The sequence below is a fragment of the Rana temporaria genome, chromosome 11 (genome assembly GCF_905171775.1).
Source record: "Rana temporaria chromosome 11, aRanTem1.1, whole genome shotgun sequence".
Lineage (NCBI taxonomy): Eukaryota > Metazoa > Chordata > Amphibia > Anura > Ranidae > Rana > Rana temporaria.
In genome coordinates, this window is record NC_053499.1 from 30,630,730 (window position 1) to 30,649,382 (window position 18,653).

Below are 18,653 nucleotides of genomic sequence, written 5' to 3' on the forward strand. Positions count from 1 at the left end.
CTTCATATGACGTCCTCGCCTTGCCGAGGCACTAGGGGGTGTGCGTGCAGCCACCTGTGCGACCGCACCCGCCGCGTTACTGGGAACCTGATGCCGCCGGGCACCCGCGATTGCCCAGTAACTGAGCAGGAGCGTGGATCTCTGTGTGTAAACACAGAGATCCACGTCCTGTCAGGGAGAGGAGACTGATGCCGTCTCCCTTGTCCACCTCCCCCAGTCAGTCCCCTCCCCCTACCGTTAGAATCACTCACTAGGATTCACATTTAACCCCTTGATCGCCCCCTAGTGTTAACCCCTTCCCTGCCAGTCACATTTACACAGTAATCAGTGCATATTTATAGCACTGTTAGCTGTATAATTGTGAATGGTCCCAAAATAGTGTCAAAAGTGTCCGATGTGTCTGCCGCAATATCGCAGTCACGATAAAAATCACTGATCACCACTAGTAAAACAAAAAAAAAATGCTATAAATCTATCCCCTAATTTGTTGCCGCTATAACTTTTGTGCAAATTAAACAATATACGCTTATTGCGATTTTTTTTACCAAAAATATGTAGAAGAATACGTATCGGCCAAAACTGAGGAAAAAAATGTTTTTTTTATATATTTTTAGGGATATTTATTATAGCAAAATGTAAAAAATACTGCTTTTTTTAAAAAAAATTGTCGCTCTTCTTTTGTTTATAGCAGAAAAAATAAAAACCGCAGAGGTGATCAAATACCACGAAAAGAAAGCTCTATTTGTGGGAAAAAAATTATTTAAATTTTATTTGGGTAAAGTGTTACATGACCGCGCAATTGTCATTCGAATTGTAACAGCGCTGAAAGCTGAAAAATGGCTTGGGCAGGAAGGGGGTGAAGGTGCCCTGTATTGAAGTGGTTAAAATCTCTGTAATTTATAGCACGGTAATGCATATGAACAAAACAAAAAACGTATTTCTTTATCAGCAACAAAATACAGAAAATAGTGTTGCATCATAAGCAGAGTTTTATTTTGTGTATAGGAAGTTGAAGACATCAGTATTTTATTTAGAAAGTATGGGACTGCTTTCCTTAGGAATTATTTTTCCCAGTCAGGTTTACTTTTAATATCCAGACAGGTTTTAAAATGTTAAAAATAGAACTTTCCCCCGAATGTTTGCTAAAATTGTGTTTTTTTTCAGTATATCAGAAATTATATACAATGGAGCGGTTTACTAATGGTATATTTTATGCTTGTTTATGCTGTAAATGTATACATTCCTCTGTGGGTGTCTGGTCATGTTTAGGGTCATCTTATAGTTTTAACTTATATCTGAATAATATTGGATGTTTAATATAAATTTAGATAAAAAATATAAATTTAGTATGTATAAAAATATAGGAAATAAATCAAATACATTATTCATAAATTAATGAAATGCAAAATTTCAACAAATGTCCAATGAAAAACAAAATACAATGGGCTGTGGTTTTAACAGTAAAAATAAATAACTCCAAACATTTAAATTTGTCCACGGAAAGTTTCCATGTTTTAAGTTTCTTAGCACTTGATTGGATGCCTCCTAATATTACTGTTGGGTTGATTTACTAAAACTGGAGAGTGTCAAATTTGGTGCAGCTCTGCTAAAAATAAATGAAAAAATAAAATAAAAAAACAATCAGCTTAAAGGTGTTATTGTCAAAGTTTATTTTAAAAAGCTGAAGTTAGGATCAGGCTACCATGTACAGCTGCATCTTTTTGGCAACTTACCCCCATTATCCTGTCTTTGTTTGGGCACCTCCACCTTTCTCTACATGTTGTATTAATTTCTTAACAGACTTAAAAAAATAAAAATGCAAATCGATTTGAAAAATATGTTTGATATTAATATATTTTGAAAAACATTTAAAACTATACTCAAAATACGATTTTATAAAATGTAATTTCAAAGACTAAGTAGAATCATAATTGTTAATAATAATAATAATAATAATAATAATAATAATAATAATAATAAAGTAATCTTACAATTATTAGAATTAGATATTACCCCACACATTATTGCAATTTGAAGTATGTTTTTTATTATTGCCTCAGTTAGTTCAAGAATACACATGCATGACTTTTGTTCTTATATAATTATCAGTAATTTTTCCACTTAGTTTGTTAAACTCAAACATTCATACAACAGCCAAAATAATTTTGGGAAAAAAGGCTAAATCCCTTGTATACAACAAACTGGAGCAAACAGAGGTTTACAAATTTTATGAAAAAACAAACCCTTTTATCAAATAAACCTCTTTGTGTCTTTTCTACAATAGATTAGTTCTGCAAAATAGTACTACTAGGAATTTATATTTACATTTAAAAAAACATAATAACTTTTTTAAAACATATGCTAATGTGGAAGTAATGCTAAAATTGCAATAGTTAAGTAATAACATTAATAAAAACGTCAGATATGACAATACTTAAGTTAAATTCTCATATATTTAAAAACTTTTTATAATTGCTTTAGATGATGTTTGTAATAATATAATCTAAAGCAATTTTAAAAAGTTTAAAAAGTTTCTAATATATGAGACACGATTGCTTAAAAAAAAAATTTGAATAAATGTACCATCCTAGAGTTTCATTACTCATTACAGTACTTCATTACAGTACTTAATTTTTTTAAATCTTATAGTATATATTTTAAACGGTCACATATTCAAATTAAAGATCACATTTAGAAATGCACACAAAATGCATATACATTTGAATAGAGACTTAAAAACATAAAATTACAAATATTTAAATTATAGGAATAAAAATGAAATGGGAAGCAAAACTTTCAGTTTTACTTGCAAATTATAAGTTTTAGCTAGCGAGAAACACCAACACAATGGTGTTGATTTTCTAAACTGGGAATATATCATATACCTCAGTGTAGCTATACAAGCTATACACACAAAAAAAAGAAAAAGAAAAACTGCCTCCCTCATTCATTTTAAGATCAGGTGCCATCAGCAGTATGTGAATAATTTTCATCCTGGGAACCGCGCGTTTTGTCATTAATAAATGTTCCCCCGCCCACACTGTTTTTGTTGGTCTCCATTTAGTTTTGATAAATTACAGTTCAAAATCTATGCATTGTATTCTTGGGACATTGCAACCATATCAAAACAGTAGGTTGTTGTGATGTCCTTTTGGGTCAATGAAATGCATACATCTTTTCTCTCGTCATTATATTAACTCATTTTCTGTGTTCTTTTTACCAGCTAGGTGAGAAAAGAGGTTGAAATGCAGCTGAACAATGTTTATTTCCTCAAAAATTCCATTTCTAATTTGCCGAGCAACAATTTGCAGCGTAGACACGAAAAATTCTGAAAAACGTCAAAAAGATAAAAAAAAGTATATTTCCAGGTGGTGAAGTTCCCTTTATTCCTTCATAATAAGAATTTAGCTCAAGGATTATAAACAAGAGTGTATCAAAAGAGAATACCCGATACATTGGCCATGTGTATAGCACCGAATGCAATTATTTCAGTCAACATGATATAATTTCGAAGCATAAACTAATGCCTTACAGTTTGATGTTTCCCTTTTGCCAGTTGCAAAGTAGATCTCAAAAACAAATTCTTGGCTAGGAACATAAAAGGATAGGTGTGGAATGTTATCTGAAAGAACAAGGTCTTTCCTTAATCTAAAAAAAAAAAGAAAAGTTTGGCTTCCTTTTACTCTTAACCCCTTGTGTTTTGTCCTTTTTGTTCTAATGTTGGATTGGAATGCTGTGTAGGGTATTACGGTTCTTTGGTTTCCCGATGAGGTCCTTCTAGTTCTAGACCAAGGTAAAGGCAGTTCCCGTCCAGCTCATGCTGTGATTTACTACGGTTGACAGGAATTACGCCAGACAAGGAAACATGTTCACTTCGAAAACCTGAACAAACACTAATTTCTACTGTTAGAAACAAACATGGGAATATTGGGCCAGATTCACAGACACTTACGTTGCGCAGCGGCGGCGTAACGTATCTGATTTACGTTACACCACCGCAAGTTTACCGCGTAAGTGCCTGGTTCACAAAGCACTTACCTGTAAACTTGCGGCGGTGTAACGTAAATCCGCTCGGCGCAAGCCCGCCTAATTCAAATGGGGCGGGCACCATTTAAATTAGGCGCGTTCCCGCTCCGAACGTTCTGCGCATGCTCCGTGTTCAAATTTCCCGACGTGCTTTGCGCGAAATTACGGCGCCCCAACGTTTTTTTTGAACTGCGACGTGCGTTACGGTGTCTCGTATTCCCAGACGTCTTACGCAAAAAAAAAAATTGAAATTCGACGTGGGAACGACGGCCATACTTTAACATGGCTGATCTAAAGATAAGCCATGTTAAAGCAGGTGTAACTTTGCGATGGGAAAAACCGACTAGCGACGACGTACGGGATTGCGACGAACGTGCGGAACTTCGTGGATCGCCGTAACTAGTCATTTGCATATTCTACGCCGACCACAATGGAATCGCCACCTAGCGGCCGGCCTAGAATTGCATCCTAAGATCCGACGGTGTAAGTCAATTACACCTGTCGGATCTTAGGACTATCTATGCGGAACTGATTCTATGAATCAGCCGCATAGTTAGGACGGGCGCATCACAGAGATACGACGGCGTATCAGGAGATACACCGTCGTATCTCTTCTGTGAATCTGGCCCATTATTATTATACAGGATTTGTATAGCGCCAACAGTTTGCGCAGCACCTTACAAGATAAGGGCAGACATTACAATTACAATACAATTCAAAACAGGAGGAATCGGAGGGCCCTGTTCATTAGAAGGGAGGGTCAAAAAGTAATAGCTGTGGGGGATGAGCTGATGGAGAAAATAAAAGTACACTTGTTAGGTGGGGGCAAAATATGACTATAAAATAGTGTAGAACTTATGAATTATAGTATTACTATATATGTATATATAAATATATAGAGAGAGAGAAAGAGATCTCTCTCTCTCTCTATATATATATATTTCATTATTTATTATGCTTATAACTAAACCTATTTTCTTTTTGGTTAGTTAAATATAAATCATTGAATATTGCTAAATATTATATTTTCCACTTGCATCCAATAGGGGCTCCAGTTCAGTTAATTTTCCACCGCTTTGGCTGTGAATAAACTTTAATTTGATCTACCATTCAGAGCACACCCACACAGTTGAATGAGTGAGGCCTCGTACACACGGCAAAAACCAGCAAGAAAGTTGCTGTTTCTTGCTGGGTTTTTTTTGCCAAATGTGTACATTTTTCGACAAGGAAACTGTCGAGGAACTCGTCGAGCCAAAAAGAGAGCATGTTCTCTTTTTCCTCGACGGGAATGGAGAAAATTAGTTCGCCGAGATCCTCGACAGCCTAACAAGGAACTCGACAAGCAAAACGATGTGTTTCGCCCGTCAAGTTCCTCGGCCGTGTGTATGAGGCTTCACAGAAGGTACATACACCTTTTCCCCTCCAGTATATATAGCTCTATATAAAGTTTTCATTTAGACAGAACCTGTAAAAACAATTGCTTGACTTTCTTATCATAAAGCCCAGTATGCTTTGAAAATGCTATTTGATGGAAGTACCCTGCATAATTGTCGATATGTAAAATAAATGTTAAAGAATAAAAAAATACTCATTGATTGTAAGCATTCAGAAATGTTTTTCTAAAAGTTGACCAACTCATGGTCGATATATGCAGAGAGAAAGGGCCTCTTGAACAAGGTTAGATAAATAACTATAGAATAAAATGTATGGGTGCAGCCCCTCTAATTTAGGAGCCAGATAATACTTTTAAAAGTTACAGCCGAGGAAAAATTTACATTATTTACTTAAAGTGGAGGTTCACCCAAAATCTTAATTTTAAACATTAGATTGATGCTCATTTTGTCAAGGGGAATCGGGTGTTTTTTTTAAAATCGAAGCAGTACTTACCGTTTTAGAGATAGATCTTCTCCGCCGCTTCCGGGTATGGGCTGTGGGACTGGGCGTTCCTATTTGATTGACAGGCTTCCGACAGGCTTTCGATTTAAAAAAAAACACCCAATTCCCCTTGACAAAATGAGCCTCGATCTAATGTTAAAAATTGTTTTTTGGGTGAACTCCCACCTTTAAATTAGTTAAAGTATATCCAAACCTATTCACTAAAATTTTGCATAATTTTTTATATTTTATGTGATTTCAAAAGTAATTTTTATTCACTTTAAAGTAGACATCCAGGCAAAACTATTCTTAAAAATCATTAATATTATAATACAGGATTTATATAGCACCAACAGTTTGGGAGACAGTACACCAACAGTACAATTCAGAACAAGAGGGTTAGAAGGGCCCTTACAATCTAAGATTGCTCCCCCCTCCCCCCCCCACCTCCTCTCACCTATTCTCACTGACCCCCGCAAGAAAGATCTGTATACTTTCCTGTCAACAGTCTGCTCCAATCTGGTCACATGATCCGACACCCCTCTTTCAGCCATTGGCCACAGGAACCTACAGTGACTATAAAAAGTCTACACACCCCTGTCAAAATGTCAGATTTCTGTGATGCAAAAAAAATTCAGAGCTTTTTCCACCTTTAATGTGACCTATAAACTGAACAACAAACTAAAATCTTTTAGGTGGTGGGAATTAAAAATAAAAAAATAAAATAATATGGTTGCATAAGTGTGCACACCCTTAAACTAATACTTTGTTGAAGCACCTTTTGATTTTATTACAGCACTCAGTCTTTTTGGGTATGAGTCTATCAGCATGGCACATCTTGACTTGGCAATATTTGCCCACTCTTCTTTGCAAAAATACTCCAAATCTGTGAAGCCTCGTACACACGTCCGAGAAACTCGACGGGCAAAACACATCGTTTTGCTCCTCGAGTTCCTTGTGAAGCCGGCGAGGATCTCGGCGAGCCAAATTTTCCCATTGCCCAACGAGGAAATAGAGAACATGCTCTCTATTTTCTCGACGAGTTCCTCGACGGGTTTCTCGGCGAAAAGTGTACACACGACCGGTTTCCTCGGCAAAAAAAAAAAACCCAGCAAGCTTCTTGCTGTTTTTTGCTGAGAAACTCGGCCGTGTGTACGGGGCCTGAGATTGCGAGAGCATCTCATGTGCACAGCCCTCTTCAGATCACCCCACAGATTTTCAATCGGATTCAGGTCTGGGCTCTGGCTGGGCCATTCCAAAACTTCCTTTAGTGAAGCCATTCCTTTGTTGATTTGGATGTATGCTTTGGTACGTTGTCATGCTGAAAGATGAAGTTCCTCTTCATGTTCAGCTTTCTAGCAGAAGCCTGAAGGTTTTGTGCCAATATTGACTGGTATTTGGAACTGTTCATAATTCCCTCTACCTTGGCTAAGGCCCCTGGTCCAGCTGAAGAAAAACAGCCCCAAAGCACGATACTGCCACCACCATGCTTCACGGTGAGTATGTTGTTCTTTTGGTGATTTGCAGTGTTGTTTTTGTGCCAAACATATCTTTTGGAATCATGACCAAAAAGTTCTACCTTGGTTTCATTAGACCATAACACATTTTCCCACATGCTTTTCAAAGACTTCAGATGTGTTTTTGCAAAATTTAGCCAGGCTTGGATGTTTTTCTTTGTAAGAAAGGGCTTCCATTTTGACACTCTACCCCATAGCCCAGACATATGAAGAATATGGGAGATTGTTGTCACATGTACCAGACAGCCAGTACCTGACACTCCTGCTCGCCCCCTCCCCCCTCAAGAGGCTTTCTCCACACCAGGGAGAAAGCCTTGCATTACTGTGTGGAGTTACAGACAGAAGAACAGGAAGTGAGGATTTCTCAGAAGAAATAAGGACATTTAAAAGCAAAATGGAAGGATGAGGTAAGTGAAGGAAGACTGCACTAAGGTAAAGGAAGCTATTTAGGGAAAAAAGAATTCCTTTACAACCCTTTAATTGAACAAGCTGAAATTAGAAGCTGATTGGAAACTTAGGTGCCGAAACCAAAAATTCAGGATGCACTTGGCCAAAACTGATTTAAAAAAAAATATATATATGTATAATTGTATTATATTCGACTTTTTAATTAATATCATGAATTTAAAAGAATATGCATTTTTTGTCCGCCATTATCGGCACCTTTTAGTGCAAGAAAAGCTCAAGAAAAATGCATCCCTTTAAATCCTATGTATGCATTCACACTGGTCCGTTGTGGTGTTAAAAACCCTGCTTGCTCCCACACCAAAAATGCACCTCCTGGTTGAAATGCATTGAAAACATTGCAAGAACGCATCAATAACTCTCCAGTGTTACATTTTTGATGCGGTTTTTGAGTCATATGATCTATGAAAAACACACCATAAGCACAGTAAAATCGCGGCAAAATCGCACCTTTTTTTTTGCTCTTTTTTCTGTAGCAACAAAATACAGAAAAGACCATTTTCGGCAGATATATATCAGCCGCCGAAATTTCAGTGCATCTTTAGTTTTAAAAGTATGGTTATCCTTTCTTCCCTGGAATAGGATACATAGGTGTGCATAGCCTACTGCATTAAGGAGGGCACCCCAAAGCTCAAACACACATCATGCCTTTCTCTGCAGCCTCAGCTGCACGGGACAGTGAATGAATGAGACGTTCTCTGTGCTGAGTGGCTTGCTGTTCATTCCCAAACTGAACAATAATGAACACAGTTTACCATGCTTCAGTTCTGAATGGCGACAGCGAGCGTGTGTGTGCTCTGTGTTGATTTAGAAAAGGAAGGGGCCGGTAAATTACATATTTACTATCCCCTTTCTCCACTCTCCATCCTGAAAAATCCTCCGCAGCAGCCGGGGAAAGAGGAAAGGAGGGAGGCCAGCAGCACTGTGGGGCGGGGGCCCAACAAGTGGGGGGTGGGGTCCAGGCAATAGTGGGAATCGGCACCGCACTTAGTGATTAGGGTGTGCTTTGGCACACCCCCTGCGCACGCCTATGGGATACAGTTAGGTAATCTAAATGAAGAAGGTAAGCCCCAAATGGTGGGCATTACACTTTTTTGCCAACTAAATTATTAAATTTAACCAGTTCCCTACCGAGCCATAATAATATAACGTCGGCAGGAACTGTGTGTCTTTCAGAGTGGATGTCATATGACGTCCTGTGCATCGCGACCGCTAGGGGGTGTGCACGCGGCAAAGCTCGTGATCCGATGCGCGTGCCTGGCGGTCACGATGTCCGCCGGGCACCCGTGATTGCCGGCAAACACAGCAGGAGTGTGGATCTGTGTGTGTAAACACACAGATCCACCTCCTGTCAGAGGTGAGGAGACCGATGTGTGTTCCCAGTACAGAGGAACACATATCGGTCTCCTCCCCTTGTGAGTCCCCTCCCCCTACAGTTAGAAATCACTCCCAGGGAACATATTAACCCATTCAGCGCCCCCTAGTGTTAACCCCTTCCCTGCCAGTCACATTTACACAGTAATCAGTGCAGTTTTATAGCACTAATCGCTGTATAAATGTGAATGGTCCCAAAAATGTGTCAAAAGTGTCCGATATGTCTGCCGCAATGTCACGGTCACAATAAAAATCGCAGATCGCCGCCATTACTAGTAAAAAAAAATAATAAATAAAAATGACATAAATCTATCCCCTATTTTGTAGACGCTATAACTTTTGCGCAAACCAATCAATATACGCTTATTGCGATTTTAGTTTTTACCAAAAATATGTAGAAGAATATGTGTCGGTCTAAACTGAGGAACATTTTTATTTTTATTTTTAAATGTTGATATTTATTAAATCAAAAAGTAAAAAATATGGTGTTTTTTTAAATTGTTGCTCTTCTTTTGTTTATAGCGCAAAAAAAAAAACGCAGAGGTGATCAAATACCACCAAACGAAATCTCTATTTGTGGGGGGAAAAATATAAAGATTTTATTTGGGTACAGTGTTGCATGACCGCGCAATTGTCATTCAAAGTGCAACAGCGCTGAAAACTAAAAATTGGTCTGGGCAGGAAGGGCGTGAAAATGCCCTGTATGGAAGTGGTTAAAGGGAGATTTACTAAAACTGCAGCTTGCAAAATCTGGTGCAAGCTGTGCAGAGTCCTATCAGCTTCCAGGTTTATGTCCAGGTTCACATTGAGGGCATTGAGTTCAGCTGAACCCGCACGATTTCAAACCGGCAATGCAGTCCGACTTTGGGGGGCGAATTGACAGACATCTATGCGGTTCATGCACAGATGTCTATTGCCCCCCCGAAGTCGTCAAATCGCCCCCGAAGTCGGCAAAAGGAAGAACTTTTGGGAATCGGTGCGGCGCCGCAAAGTTGGGGTCGCACCAATTCGGACAGTGCGATCTCCGGGAATAGCTGCCGATTTGCCATGCGATTTGGACTTGTCAAATCGCATACCAAATCAGCCGATGTGAATGTGGGCTTATTGTCAAAGCTTAATTGAACAAGCTGAAGTTAGAAGCTGATTGACTACCACCATGTACAGCTTCACCAATATTCTGTAGTATAATCTACAAAGAAAGTGAAAAAATAACTAAAAATAACTAAAAATAATAGGTTTTGTGGGAGAATTCAGATGTAATGGAACTAGGAAAAAATAGATAGGGAATATTAACCATCTGAAGTGATCTCATGCTTAGTAGAAAGCCAATAAAGAACAACTGAAATATGAAGATATTGGAAGGAGTAACATATTCAAATAGAGCATTAGACTGTGGAAAGATTGGCACTGGAATGACCATTAAATTGAAGAATATACTCTTTCTGAGAAAACCGTATAATGCAGAGAATTCCACTTCAGTCCCCGAAGTTTTGGCTGCTCAATGACCAGGCCATTTTTTGCAATATGGAAATGCATAGTTTTAACTGACAATTGCACGGTCGTGCAAACGCTGCACCCAAACAAAATTGACATCCTTTTTTCCCCACAAATAGAGCTTTCTTTTGGTGGTATTTTATCTCTGCGGTTTTTATTTTTTTGCGCTATAAGCAAAAAGAGAGCAACAATTTTGAAAAAAATAACAATATCTTTTACGTTTTTGCTGTAATAAATAGCCCCAATCTTTTTTTTTTTTTTTTTTATCTATTTCTTTTTTTCCTCAGTGTAGGCCGATATGTATTCTTCTACATATTTTTAGTAATAAAAATCGCAAGAAGCGTATATTGATTGGTTTGCGCAAAAGTTATAGCGTCTGAAAAATAGGGGATAGATTTATGGCATTTTAATTATTATTATTTTTATTTTTACTAGCAATTGCGTCAATCTGCAATTTTTTACGGGTAAGCGACATTATGGCGGACATATCGGACACTTTTTTGGGACCATTGGCATTTATACAGCGATCAGTGCTATAAAAATTGATTACTGTGTAAATGTCACTGGCAGGGAAGGGGTTAACACCAGGGAGCAATCAAGGGGTTAACTGTGTTCCCTCGGTGTGTTCTAACTGTGGGGGATGGGACTGACTATAGGAGACGAGAGATCGTGGTTCCCAGCTCCTAGGAACTCACAATCTCTCTCTCCTCTCCTCACAGAACTGGGATGTGTGTGTTTACACACGTCCCTGTTCTGCCTCTCGTGCGCACGAACACATGTGGCCGGCGGTCATCACGACAAATTAATTACGTAGTACGTAGTATGATAATAAAGTGCAATTGACTCAAAATTGATGATATTAATTTCCGGATGTTTGTCACCATATCTCAATGTAATATTTTATTAAGCGGATCACTTTTTGTAAACCTATTGCAACGTTTGTTACATAGAGATCCTGCCACTTACCAGCACTTTCTGTAGTAGGCTGACAATAATAAGCAGCTGCCTCGCAATTAGTAGCATTGTTGTCAACCCGCCTTGTGTTTCTAAAGGCTGAAGGTTTTTTATCTTAAAGTGATTGTAAACGTTGTAGCTCTTTGGATCTTGGGGAACTCGCACATGCACCTGAGCAGGGGTGCCCGCGCCAGATGTGACGTCAGTGGGCCAGGTACGGCCCAGTCATTTCTGGTGGGATCACACTCTTATAGTGTGGTGGCAGAACTCAGGGCCATCTTTTCCATTGGGCACGCTGGGAAGTTGCCCGGGGGCCCCGCTTGCCTGGGGGGCCCCACCGGCTGCGCAGCAACTCCAGTAAAAAATTGTGGAGAGTGACGGGTTAGAACTGCCCATGCCCAGTTTGCGGAAATCACAGAGAAGATCCGATCCTCCACGAGTGCGGGGGGTTGCTGATGTAAGGGGGGAGTGAATGCAAAAATGTAAGGGGGCACTGATATAAAGGTTCCCCCTCCCTATATTAGTGACCCCCCTTACCTTAGTGTAATTTACTCTACGGAAGGTGGTCTCTGGTCACCAGAGTGCCCCCCACATCAGAGTTCCCCTTTACATCAGAGTCTGCAGGATTCCCCCTTACAATGCAAGGGGGAACTCAGTCTGCGGACCCTGATGTAAGTGGGAAAGAGAAAGCAGTGGACTCTGATATAAGGTGGTCTCTGGTCACCAGAGCCCCCCTCCACATCAGAGTTCCCTCCTTAGATCATGATCTGCAGCGTTCCCCTTTACATAAGAGTTCCCTTTCACTGTAAGGGGGAATCCTGCAGGCTCTGATGTAAGAGGAAACTCTGTGCTGGCTGGGTTATAGTAACCTGACCTTCATGTCAATGGACATTTTTTTTTTTTACTTTTGTTTAACTTAAACACATTTCTAATAGCACTAGCTACTATATATGTTTATAGTTTAACCACTTGCTTTCCAGCCCATAGTCAAAATACGTCCTGTGTTTAAAGATGGCTATCTCGATAACGGCAGCAGCTGCTGCCACAACTGAGGTATCCATCTTTAGTGCCAACGGTCCTGTACACGATAACGGCGGTCTCCGTGGCGGATTCGCCGCGAGATCGCCGTTATCTGTGGCGGGAGACCATCCGGCAGCTGAGCGGGGACGAGACTGAAGGAAAAATCTCCTTCGCCCGTCCCCCATAGCTCTGCTGGGCGGAAGTGACGTCAAAACGTAAGTCCCGCCCAGCCTCTTAAAGAGACATTTTTTTTTTTTGTCATTTGAAAAAATGACATTTCCAAATTTTTTTTTTTTTTTTGCATTTAAGCCTAAATATGAGATCGGAGGTCTTTTTGACCCCAGATCTCATATTTAAGAGGACCTGTCATGCTTTTTTCTATTACAAGGGATGTTTACATTCCTTGTAATAGGAATAAAAGTGATAATTATTTTTTTTTTTTCAGTGTTAAAAATTCTAAAATAAATAAAAATGCGAAAAGCAAAAAAAAATTTTTTTAAAGCGCCCCGTCGAGCTCGCGCGTAGAAGCGAACGTATACGCGAGTAGCGCCGACATATGAAAACGGTATTCAAACCACACAAGTGAGGTATCGCCGCGATCGTTAGAGCGAGAGCAATAATTATAGCCTTAGACCTACTCTGCAACTCAAAAAATGCAACCTGTAGAAATTTTTAAACGTCGCCTATCAAGATTTTTAAGGGTAAAAGTTTGACGCCATGCCATGAGCGGGCGCAATTTTTAAGCGTGACATGTTGGGTATCATTTTACTCGGCGTAACATTATCTTTCACAATATATAAAATAATTGGGCCAAATTTATTGTTGTCTTATTTTTTAATTTAAAAAAGTGATTTTTTTCCAAAAAAAGTGCGCTTGTAAGACCGCTGCGCAAATACGGTGTGACAAAAAGTATTGGAATGACCACTATTTTATTCTCTAGGGTGTTAGAAAAAAATATATATATAATGTTTGGGGGTTTTAAGTAATATTCTAGCAAAAAAAAATGTTTTAGTCTCGTAAACACCGAATCTGAAAAACAGGCTCAGTAACGAAGTGGTTAAATACTGACATTTGCATTGTTCGGCACTGAAAACTGTAATTTTAGGTACTTTTTTTGCAGTGGCAGTAAAAAATGTGGTTCTGCCAGTAAATTTTATGATTTTTGTCAGTAAATTCTCGTGCGTGATTGTGTAGACAGGGCCCCAGTGCACTGTATTGCCCGGGGGCCTATAATGCTCTTAAGATGACACTGGCAGAACTGCTGACCGGGCTCTGTTTCGGCAGCGATTTGGAGACACTCTGGCTACATTGCAAGGACAAGTCCTATTACTCACGCTATGGTGATGTGAAGGGTGGGAAACCTTTTTTGGTTGGCTTTATTGATTGACCTTCATGGTGAGTGTGGTGAGCTGCCGGTTATATGTGGAGTGAGGGTGTGGGAAGCAAGGTTGCACACTGATGTATGGGACGTTTGGGGGGAGATGTTATAGGGATGGGATCCAGTAAATTTGGTTAGATTAGGTATATCTTGGCAGAGGCAGCTCTTTAATTAGGCAAATTAGGTGGTCGCCTAAGGCCTCGCACTCACAGGGGCCTCACGGCCACCTTATTTGCCTCTGCTCAATCACTGTGTGATAGATCCATGCAACTTTCCGCAGCCATTTTTATTTGCTTGAATTTCTTTACCCATTTTGGGCATGGTGGGGCCCTCGTGTCTAAGTTTTGCTTAAGGCCTCACAAAGCCTAGAGCCGCCTCTGTATCTTGGAGTCAAAGTATGTGAAAATAAATTTTATTAGGTAAAATATTCTGTAGCAAAATCTTCAACAATAGTTGAAAAATAACCCTGCGGCTGGGAGAATTCAGATGTAATGGAACTAGGAAAAAATAGATAGGGAATACTAATCATCTTAAGTGATATCATGCTTAGTAGAAAGCCAATAAAGAGCAAACAACTGAAATATGAAGATACTGGAAGGAGCAAGATATTCAAATCGAACATTAGCTTGTGGAAAAATTGGCACTAGAATGACCATTAAATTGAAGAATACACTCTTTCTGAGAAAAGATATTGTATAATGCAGAAGAATGCAGCTTAAAGTAGTAGCAAACACTATATAAAATACAATAACTAATGCATTTGAACTAGTTATGCTAGTTGGATAGGATAGGTATACACTAGTTGGTATGTGCTTGGATGTTTGTTTGTTATGGCTGTGATTTGCATGGGATATGGCCCTGGGGGGGGGGGGGGGGAGTGAGGTGGGATGGATGAATGTATGTTGGTGGTTTGTTGGGTGGGTTATAATTGCATAGATGGGGGGGTGCACCTTTAAGGGTATTTGGTGATCTGTTTGTGTTAGTGGGTCCTATGAATAGAGAAATAGCTGGGTGGTATAGATGTGGATAGATCTTTCCCCTCTACCTGGTACTCAAATTAGGGATGCACCGATATATCGATGGCCGATACATATCGGCTGAAAATTGCTGTTTTGGAGACATGCCGAAACAACTTAAAAATTGCCGATAATGACACACATTGAAATTGTCTCCGCTCTGCTCGCACACAGCCCCGCCTGCTCCTAACCATGCTGTGATAGACAGAATGCAGGTCTAATGCCAAGATGTGTTCTGTCTATCACAGCGTAGGGTTAGGAGGAGGCGGGGCTGTGTGCGAGCAGCGTAGAGACGGTTTCAGCATATGGGCGGTGAGTTGCTTTTCTTTCTAGTCACGGACAGTACTCAATTTTCTTTTTCTTTCTAGCAGAACATGTGTGCACTGTGCAGCCATCCATCCTCCTCCCCCCCCATACCTCCCTCGGCTGGCTCTATCTTCAGGACTCTGTCCCCCCCCTCCTCCCCCCGGCTGCCGAGTCTGGCTCCTGTCCCTGCCGCCAATGCATGGAGGTGACAGGGTCAATAAAGAGAACCTGTCACCTCCAATTGCTATCACACAGGGAATTGTTTTCTCCTGTGTAATAGCAATAAAGTTAAGTGTAAAAAAAATAAGAAATAATAATTAAATTAATAAAATAAGTAGTTTACAATTATTTAAATAAAAATTGAAATAGGGGGAAAAAAAGAAAAGTAATTTTCGGTTTCGGACTGATATTTTTTTTTTATTTCGGTTACGTTTCGGTTCTGAAATTTCCATTTCGGTGCACCTCTAACTCAAATATTGGTGTGTGTGTGTGGATTTGAGTTCAGTGTGTGTTGGGTATGTATTTAGTGTGACTGGGTTAGATTTGGCCACGCTGGCTGTGTGCCCTTTCACCTAGAATATTATTGTAGACACATGATGATCTGGCTTTTTGAGACGGGTCCTCTATACTTCAGTATTTCAGACATCGTACCCGCCTGTGTCCGCCTATGGTGTGATCCAGTGTCTGTCAGACTTGATCCTAGTGAAACAAGAAAAGCTTCTCCAGGTGAGTGAGTCTCTGGTCAATCCCCACACACACACCAGTCAGGTGCCAGCCCAGCTCGCATGCTGTGTAACGTGAAAAAATATTTCCGGGGCGGCTGAACTTCCAAAAAAACTTTTATTGAAGCTTCATATGACAAGTGGTTGACAGATGGAGCAGGGGACAAAGAGGTAGACACTCTGAAACGCATCTACCTCTTTGTCCCCTGCTCCATTTGTCAACCACTTGTCATATGAAGCTTCAATAAAAGGATTTTTGAAAGTGCAGCCATCCAGAATTATTTCTTCACAGACTTGGTCCTGGGTTCTGGCACTATGGACTATATAGTCAAAGTCGGCTAGGTTCCCTCTCACACCGGAAACTGTATATAGCCAAAATTGAATGAAGTCGTGAGCATGTTTTTTTCCTTTGTACCTCCACCTCAGTGACAACCTCACACCCTTAAGGCTGCATTCACACCTGAGCGTAGCGTTTTGCCGCGATTTTGCGGTGTTTTTTTACCGCGTTTTGCCGCAATATTTGCGGCGTTTTTTACCACGATTTGCCGCAGCGTTTTTTACCTCGATTTTGGACAGGTCTAGGGTCACCAATGTTAAAAACAGAAAAACGCCCAAATACGCTCAATTCGAGCGACAAAAAAGGGTCCAGAACTTGTTTGAGCTTCAAGCGTTCGGCGTCAGGCGTTTTGGAGTGGAGATGTGAACCATCTCCATTGAGAATAATGTATTTTTCCCCTCTAGCGTTTTGGAGCTTCATGCTTCAGGCGACAAAACGCTCAGGTGTGAATGCAGTCTTAAACATCCTACCTGTTTTTTGGGAGTGAGGTTCTCCCATTTATTCCCCATTTTTTTTTTTTACTTGTGTATATTACAGGATGTGGATGTGATGTTTGTCCCTGGAACTGTGTTATTTTTTATTTTTTTTATAACAAACATTCCTATACTTTTACCTGCTCTGTGCATTGGTTTTGCACAGAGCAGCCATGATCCTTTTCTTCTGTGTCCCCCTGCCGGCGCTCCAGGCCCCTCCTCTTCATCAGGTGTGCCCAAAGAAAGCCGCTTTCCATGGGGGAACCCGTGTGGGCTCGCTACTGAGTCCCGCTATTGCATCCATTGACACTCGCCCTCGATCCTGTGTCACGACTTTTGATTGACAGCAGTGGGAGCCAATGGCTCCCGCTGCAATCAACCTGTCCAATGAGGAAAGCGACAGCAGCTGGACCTGCTGAACTTGTGCATATCGCTGGATCGGATAAGGCTCGGGTACTGTAAAAAAAAGGGGAGGAGGGTGGGGGATATTTTTACAGTAATCAGTGTATTTTTATAGCACTGATCGCTGTATAAATGTGAATGGTCACAAAATAGTGTCAAAAGTGTCCGATGTGTCCACCACAATATCACAGTCACAATAAAAATCGCAGATCGCCGCCATTATTAGTAAAAAAAATTATAATAATAAAAATGCCATAAAACTATCCCCTATTTTGTAGACGCTATAACTTTTGCGCAAACCAATCAATTACCGCTTATTACGATTTTTTTTACCAAAAATATGTAGAAGAATACATATCGGCCTAAACTGAGGAAAAATAATTTTTTTTTATATATTTTTGAGCGATAATTATTATAGCAAAAAGTAAAAAAATATTGCATTTTTTTTCAAAATTGCCGCTTTTTTTTGTTTATAGCGCAAAAAATAAAAACCGCAGAGGTGATCAAACACCACCAAAAGAAAGCTCTATTTGTGGGGAAAAAAGGACGTCAATTTGGTTTGGGTACCACGTCGCACGACCGCGCAGTTGTCAGTTAAAGCGACGTAGTGCCGAATCGCAAAAAGTGCTCTGGTCAGGAAGGGGGGTAAATTCTTCCGGGGCTGAAGTGGTTAAGGCAGCTCGTTCATTTAAATCCCAGGGTTGCCTAAAGCCCACAAAAAGGAGCATCCTAGCATTTCTTTAGTGCGTTGCTCCACATTGATGTCCGTCAGCAATGTGGATTGGGGTGCTATGAATGGCACTGTATGGCAACAAATGCATCTGATTCACATTTCTGTACGCTAACCGCAATGCAGCAGTGCAAATGGGACAAAAATTTGGCCCTGGACTCCATCCAGACTGGCCCACTTTGACCGGTCTCTCCCATGGCGGCCGGACAACTCCCGCACCCCCCCCCCCCCCGGGCCACCCAAGCCCCCTCTCCCCTTTCACTAACCACTAGCCATTCTACTTTATTAGAGTAGAACGGCTGGTACTGGTAATCTTAAAGCGGTAGTTCACCCTCTCGTACTTGATTTTACCATCGAGACAGGCATTGTAGCGCGAGCTACAGTATGCCTGTCCCGATTTTTTTAACCCCGTACTCACCTCGTAGTCGTCCATCGTAGATTTCGGCTCCCGCGGGGAATGGGCGTGCCTATGGAGAGGGAGGATGATTGACGGCCGGCCCTGGCACGTCACTCTCCCCGAAGACAGCCGGAGTAGGTCTCGGCTCTTCACGGCGCCTGCGCACA